General features: G+C 39.1%; 1 long non-coding RNA gene across 1 annotated transcript; it reads left to right on the top strand.

Annotated features, from left to right (window-relative positions):
- Positions 1-4,246: 4,246 nt before the first annotated feature.
- LOC139145748 (uncharacterized) lies at positions 4,247-4,969 on the top strand. Its single transcript, XR_011555006.1, has 2 exons — positions 4,247-4,368; positions 4,775-4,969. It is a non-coding gene; the product is annotated as an uncharacterized lncRNA (long non-coding RNA).
- Positions 4,970-7,224: the final 2,255 nt, after the last annotated feature.

Genomic DNA, 7,224 nt, shown 5'->3' with positions numbered 1-7,224 from the left:
AAATACAAGCTGTTGATTTCAAAAACAAATTTTATTTCGATGCTGGTTGTTATTTCCTGGGCGCTCTCGTTTCCTTACCTGTGTAAAAAGGATGCGTTGTTTCAAATACAACAAATTGACCGGGAAACAATTCAAAACTTGTTATTCTTCACCCTCCCTAATATAAAATGGTTTACAATCTGGTTCTTCTATGTATCACGTTTCGCAATCATGCTTTAGTTCATGTACGATGTCTACTATACGGCAAATGACGAATTCATTCAGAAAATTCCCCTGGCATATGTGGTCTGTGCCTGTGATTTTACTAATACGTATCATGAACTTTATTTATTGTAAATGGCCACAATAATGTTCACTTGTTGCAATTTTTCACAAAGCACGTCCAACCACGGTCTACACGTCCGTGTTCCAACCTTAGACCACGATCCGTGAGAGGTTTAGTGTCGAGGTCCAGCAGAGTTTGAGGTAGATTTCTTCAGAGCTGTACGCATACTGTACGCATGTGATAATATCTTACTGTGACCTGTCTACGACTAAGATTTTTTTATGGATTTTAGAGTTGCCTTAGGCAGACAAAGAGAGTTTGGAGCTGGTTTTAGGACTCAAGATTATTCAGTTACTCCCAGCCGCCGCTATTTCAGTTAGGCAAGTGTAGCAATGTTGTCACCGACAACTACCTCTGGGCACACATTTTTTGAGTTCAATACCCGCATCGTGCGGGCACATTTTGTCCAGTGCGGGCACAGTGCCCGTAAAGTGCTCGCACAGTGCTCGTAAAATGCTGGCACTTCACACCCAATTGTGCTGGCATAATGCGCTTAGAGTGCTGGCATTGTGCTCGCAAAATGCGAGCACAATGACAGGTTCTGCGTGGACTGTACTGTATGACCCCGCAGTGACCCAATGAAATCATGCTGGGATATTGCCTTTTAACAGATGATCATACCAAAGTTCATAGCCTTGTCATTCAAATGAAATTTAGAAAATATTTAGAGCATTGTTTATTTTACCATTGTCGCATATATACCTTGCCTGTATTACTATTAGGCTTTAAGTGTGTGTTCTAGTGTTCTTGAGAAGTTTTGGCTGGTAAAAAGTGAGTGTGGAAGTACAGAATTATTGTGTGATTCCATGCATAGGGAACTTTGATGACTGAAAGTGGCTTGCTAACCATGGTTATTAACAATTTTGCAATTCTAAGCAAAAAAAAAAAAACACTGAATTTTTAGAGTTAATGATTACCCTATAACAAGGATAAAAGTGATTTGTGGAGATTTCTTTATAATGTCTGTATACGGTATATCACTTGTAATTTCAAGGTTGCTTGTTCAGTATGGAAAAGTTCTATTCATGGCTTTTTCAAAACAAGCATATCATGACAAGATTTTTGTATAAAATAAAGTTCTAATCATGGCTGTATATTTCCTTTCCGCGTAGCAGCCCTGCCAGTTGAGTCTATCTCACTGTCATCCTCAACTCTATTATCATTGATGCTGGCATGGACAGCGCCACCTAACACCAAGTTTGACACCTACATTTTTGGAGTACAGTCCTGTTAGTGTAGCAGTCCGATCATAGCTTGAACTTGAATCTGATCAATCATCCATGGAAAGGACCTCCCTGTTGCCAAATCAAGTCAATGATGTGTCCATCCACAACTTGTCCAGAAGCAGAGATGATTTGAAATCCAGTTTTACTATTACAGACAGTTTTACCACAGGTAGGTGAAATATCCAACCATTCTCTTCAAGTACAAGATCCATGTATCATTAAGCTGCACTCATCTCACCGTATTTGGTCGACCATTTTGGCTTTATGACGTCATCATAATAATTGATTTGCGTCAATTTAATGTTTTATTTATAATTGAAAATGTTTGTGTCAGAGGTGAGCGACCACCTTGGGAGAGGGTGTCAGCCCTATCTGCAGAAGCAAAGGTATATTGGGCTGATTGGGAGCTCATGGAAGTTAGAAATGGTGTGCTGTACAGACGATGGGAGTCTAGTGATGGCAAGTCAGTAGAATACAGGTTGTGGTACCTGAAAGACTGAAGCCAGTCATTTTAGACGAACTTCATGGTGCAAAGACCGCAGGGCACCATGGGGTTAAGAAGACGATAGACAGAATAAGACGCAAGTATTATTGGAGAGGTGTAAGTGTAGATGTCAGAGCTTGGTGTCGTAAATGTGATGTATGTGCAGCCAGAAAGAAACCCACCAGGACAGCACGCGCACCTTTGCAGCAGTGTCCTGTTGGGGCACCTTTAGAAAGAGTAGCACTAGACATATTGGGTCCATTCAATGTAACAGAAAGAGGAAATAGAGTTGTGTTGGTCGTAGGTGACTACTTCACAAAATGGATGGAGGCGTATCCACTTCCAGATCAGAAAGCAGAGACAGTTGCACGAGCCTACGTACAACAGTTTGTATGTAGGTTTGGCGTACCACAACAGCTACACTCAGTGGAGATTTAGCCAAGTGGTTCTCTCTGTGGCCTCTCCGCTAGGCGACTGATGCCGTATGTTGTGGGTTCAAACCCGATTGAAAACTTGCCATATATTTATTCAAAAAATATTGAAATCTGTCTGAATTAGCCGTATTTTACCATTTTTAAGCAATATAACCCTTGCCAAAGATATCATCTTGTGCCATGCTTGTACAACTTTGCGACAACCTTCACACAAGTTTTAAAGGCAATACCTTAACTTGTTTCAAGGTTTGACAAGGTTGTAAGACATCACAGTGAAAACTTACAATCTTGTACCACGCTTGTGATAATTAAATTGCAAGGTTTGTAACTTCAAGTTTGTCACAAGCACGTCACAAGCACTTCAGTCAAGCCAGGTTATTGCTGCAAATATGCAGCAACACATGATTGACAGATTGCCCACTATTTCATTACCAGGGAGTATAGTGTGTACCATTGCACTTCGTGACCTGTCATATGCAAGCAACACAAAATTGATCTTTCATTTGTATTTTATAATTCATTTATTTTCGTAACAGACAATCCTCTTGTTAAAATAATAATAACTGGTATATAATTGACACTTCAGTTAAGCTGGCATAACTCGGCAACATTGCATGGATATAAGAGCGCATCTATAGTATACCGTAGTGACATTAATAATAGTAACCTTTGACAATCCGATTGGGTAAATCATGGTTTGATCGACAACTGAATTTTTTGGAAAACAAATTTTTAAAACAGGGACTTGTCTGTCTTGCAAGTTACACCTTGTCTTGTATGTTCTACGAATGATACCAAAATGCAAGCAGTTTCGAACGAAATGTGCGTCTGTTATGGTCTGTACGGACACGTCGTAAACTTTTGTATACTGCAAATCTGTGCCTTAAAAATATCGACTGATGAGAACTTTTCATCGTAGAAACAGACAAGTAAATGTCAATGCATTCAATGTTTGGTATAAGCAAGGACCCGCTACTCCCTCCAAGCAGAGTAGTGGCTGTGCTCGAAGCTAGCTAAATATCACATCATAGTAGGCCTATGCCATGGTACGTACATTCAGTCCCTCTAGGCTCTAGGCTCTATCCACAGTGTGTGTCCATCGATTTCGCTAACAAAATCTCGCCTTCTGATGACATGAATTGAGGTAAAAGGCTTTTGTCCATGTGTTCAGCGTTAGAATTATATTGCCGAGCACAAATTTGAGGTTTAGGATTACACTCCATCCCGAGCCGCTGTACGCAAATCAAATGCGCTACTTGCAACGTCAAACACGTCCTGTGTATCCAGCGACGAGGAGCCCAGTCGACATGTTTACACTCTGAGGTCACGGTTCATCAAGTTCAGTTCGCGTATTGATATTGATTCTTCGTGCTGAAAGAATTTGTACTCTCTTTTTAGTCTTTCTGTGGTAAAAATAACCATTTTCATTAAACTAATAAATTAAATGCTATATTAAGTATGATATATAACGGATTGGTGCAGATGTAGAGTCAATTCCAGCGTTTAAAATCGGAACTACATTATCAATCGCGTAATGATATATAGATATCACTTCCGTTAACGTCATCAGGCTTGATCGGCGCCAAGTTAGATTTTGGTACCATCGGCTGTGTACTTGTGATCAGGGAGTTATCTAGTGGACAATTTCGTGATCTTTCTATGGAATCGCCAGCCAAATGATATCACAGTGTTGGAAAAACGTGTGTACAGTACCAGGGACAGACGGAGTTCTAATTTTGTGAACGACGGAGTTCTATTTTGTGAAGCGAAGGCAGTAAAGTTGCTGACTATATTTGTATGTACGTACAGCCACGGTCGTCGTGGAGGGACCGTGGTACAGCACGGAGACGGGAGACCTGCAACCGAAAATCTTCCAGCGTCTGCGAGCCGTTCACAAATGTAAGTCAATGTACCGTCCGTCTGTACATCGCTATTATGTTCTGTAATCCTTGTATTCCTATGTTTACCTACAGATAAATTTTCGTTGAGAACTGATTCATACTGAATTCACTTTCGTTTCACAACAGTTACAGTAACCATGGAGGTGGTACTACCTCCATGCAGTAACTAAGTGCTGAGATTTTTGCAGATTGTCGCCGTCGTGTATGTAAACAACATTCGGCGAGTTGTCGGTTGTCGGACATTAAATCATTAAACGATCGTGAATATTTATGCATTTTTCTGCATCAATTTTCAACTTGACTCTGTCTCATTTTCAAATAATTATTGATTTCTTTCATGAAATTTACGTTTGGTCAAACGGTAAAAGACTTACACTCTTCCCTGAACGATTTTTATTTTTCAGAATGCATTGCTGGTTCTCTGATTAAAGCCTAAAAGGGACAAGAAATTCAGAAAACAGAAAATCCAAATCGCAGCGTTTGACAGTAATGTAAATATAATGAAACTTCTCAAGCCAAAAGAAAATATCTTGAAGACACTTATGTGGCATGAAATGAACATGGCATATAAAATAAATTGTACCACAATTTGAATTTAACCTTTTTATTTCTCTGTTGTCTTTTTATTAAATAATAACTATTTGCGCTGACCATTGTTTCTCGTGAAACTGGTATTTCAGAGCTTAGTTGGATAAAACACATCTTGTGCTGTCCACAGTCTGTCTTAAGATTTGTCAGGTTTTCATTGGCCATGTCTACAAGTAATTTTACAACTGTGTGTACACATCTGAGCTGAACTTATTATATTTTTGGAGAAGATAAAAATTTGGAACTTGTGGTACAATACAAGAAATTTTGCTGCCTCTTAATTGTGTCGCTTCTTTGGTTTTCAATATGTATTCAGTTTTCTTACTATTACTGATCCAGAGCTGACTGTTGTGGAATTATACCAACTTTTGAAGGCAATTTTGCATGTGTAATTTGCAGCAAATTTGCAGTAACATGGAAAATAATGTGCTGTATGGAGTTTGCGGGAAATTTTCAGTAACATTGAAATTAATTTGGCGGAAGTTGCTGCAAGGATTGTGCCGCAAATTTGCTGCAAAGAGTTTGCAGCAACATTGCAGCAGGGAGTTTGCTGCATATTTGCAGCAAGTTCACAAGAAACCTAATTTGCATCTGAAAAATGAATCGCCGGCTTATTTGCAGAAAAAAGTTTGCTGCAAATTTACTGCAAAGCTTGCGGCAAATTTGAAGTAATAGTTTGCGAGAGGCCTAAAATTTTGGTAAGGTAATTGAAATTGAGATCTGTTGATGTAAGAGGTAAGTTTTAAGTCCAACGATGTACTTTGGATTTTGGGTAGGGTAGTTCAAATAGAGGTTTGGTGATGAGAGCCATATTCCAGCCACTCTCTAGCATGTTGTTGTCTCATTCTTGATTGCCAAACCTACACTCGTAACACATACAATATTGGTTCTTTTAATAAATAATGAAGTCACTGTGTTATCAAATCAGTCAAATCTGGTTAATATCCCGCAAATGTGGCACTGAGTGCCTGTGGCATGATGACCCCAACTGGGCTCAATATAGTTGCCTATGGCAACGGGCAGCAATAATGCTGGCAATGAAGCAAAGGCTTATGGGTAATATACAACCTTGATACAACCTTTGATAGATGAATATACCAGCAGACACACATAGTGTTCCACAACCTTGTTAAAAGCTTGTAATTCTCAACCTTCCACTTTCCTGAACCTTTTGAATTGTTACAAGCTTGTAAGATTCAAACTTGTCCCACGCTTGCGTAAGTTTCATGTCAAGCGTGTTGACAAGCTTGTTAACACGGATGTGACAAGGTGGAGAGTCATATGGTCTGTACACTTGTCACAAAGTTGAAAACATAACTTGTCTAAAGTTTGTTACAAGATGATATCTTTGGCAAGGGAATGGTGGCCATTTTGAATTTATGACGTCATCAAGCCTTTCCGCCGGCCCAAATTATTGGATCAATAGCTAAATTTGATCTACACATATATGTGAACCTCTGTAGCAAATTTGGCACTTTTGTCATCTATGTAACGATATTTTTGTTAAGCCACCTGACTATAATTTCATCTTACTGGGTATGAACACTCTTTTGTGGCAGTAATAATCGTGAAACGCTATAGGTTGTTTGTTGATGTTAGCAGCTTGTATATACTGTAGAAGATAAAAGCAGTAATCAATTTTGAAACATGTTTTTACTGCAAAAGTGGTGTCAGGAAAGTTGTACTTTGGCTACGGATTGCAGAAATGGGAGGATGTGCAATCAAACACAGAGTGTTGTATCATTACTTTCATCAGATTCATCAGATTGGCAACCATGATCAATGTCAAAGTCAGATTCAACCATATTATCAATTGCATGTAAGGCCTCCATGTCTTCAATAAGAGATTCAGTGTCCTCATCAATACAGACTTCCTCACTATTTATTAGGTATTCCTCGTGGTTGTTATCATCCTCTTCTGCCTCATCCAAAACAGTCAAATATTCAGGTGATTGCATATTGGCAGTATTTGCCTGCTGTGGTATATTTACACATTGTAGGCACTGACAACCAGGATCACAAAACATTTTCCCAGCTTTAGGCATTTCCAACATTTGTTAGAGCACATTTTGATTATTTGCACTTACACTCCTTTGTCCAAAATTCAACAGTTTTCTTGACTTTTTCAAAGTTTTCATTTGAATCCCAGATGACACTTATCAGTCCATTTTGTACCTTCCAACCATATACATTTATTGGTGGTACACTTGCATCAGCATTTTTAGCATTAGTCTACAGACCAGATACCCAACATGTTCTGTACCAG

The sequence above is a fragment of the Ptychodera flava genome, chromosome 12 (genome assembly GCF_041260155.1).
Source record: "Ptychodera flava strain L36383 chromosome 12, AS_Pfla_20210202, whole genome shotgun sequence".
NCBI classification, from domain to species: domain Eukaryota; kingdom Metazoa; phylum Hemichordata; class Enteropneusta; family Ptychoderidae; genus Ptychodera; species Ptychodera flava.
The sequence above is the reverse complement of the archived record's forward strand: the minus strand, read 5'-3'. Positions and strand labels throughout refer to the sequence as shown.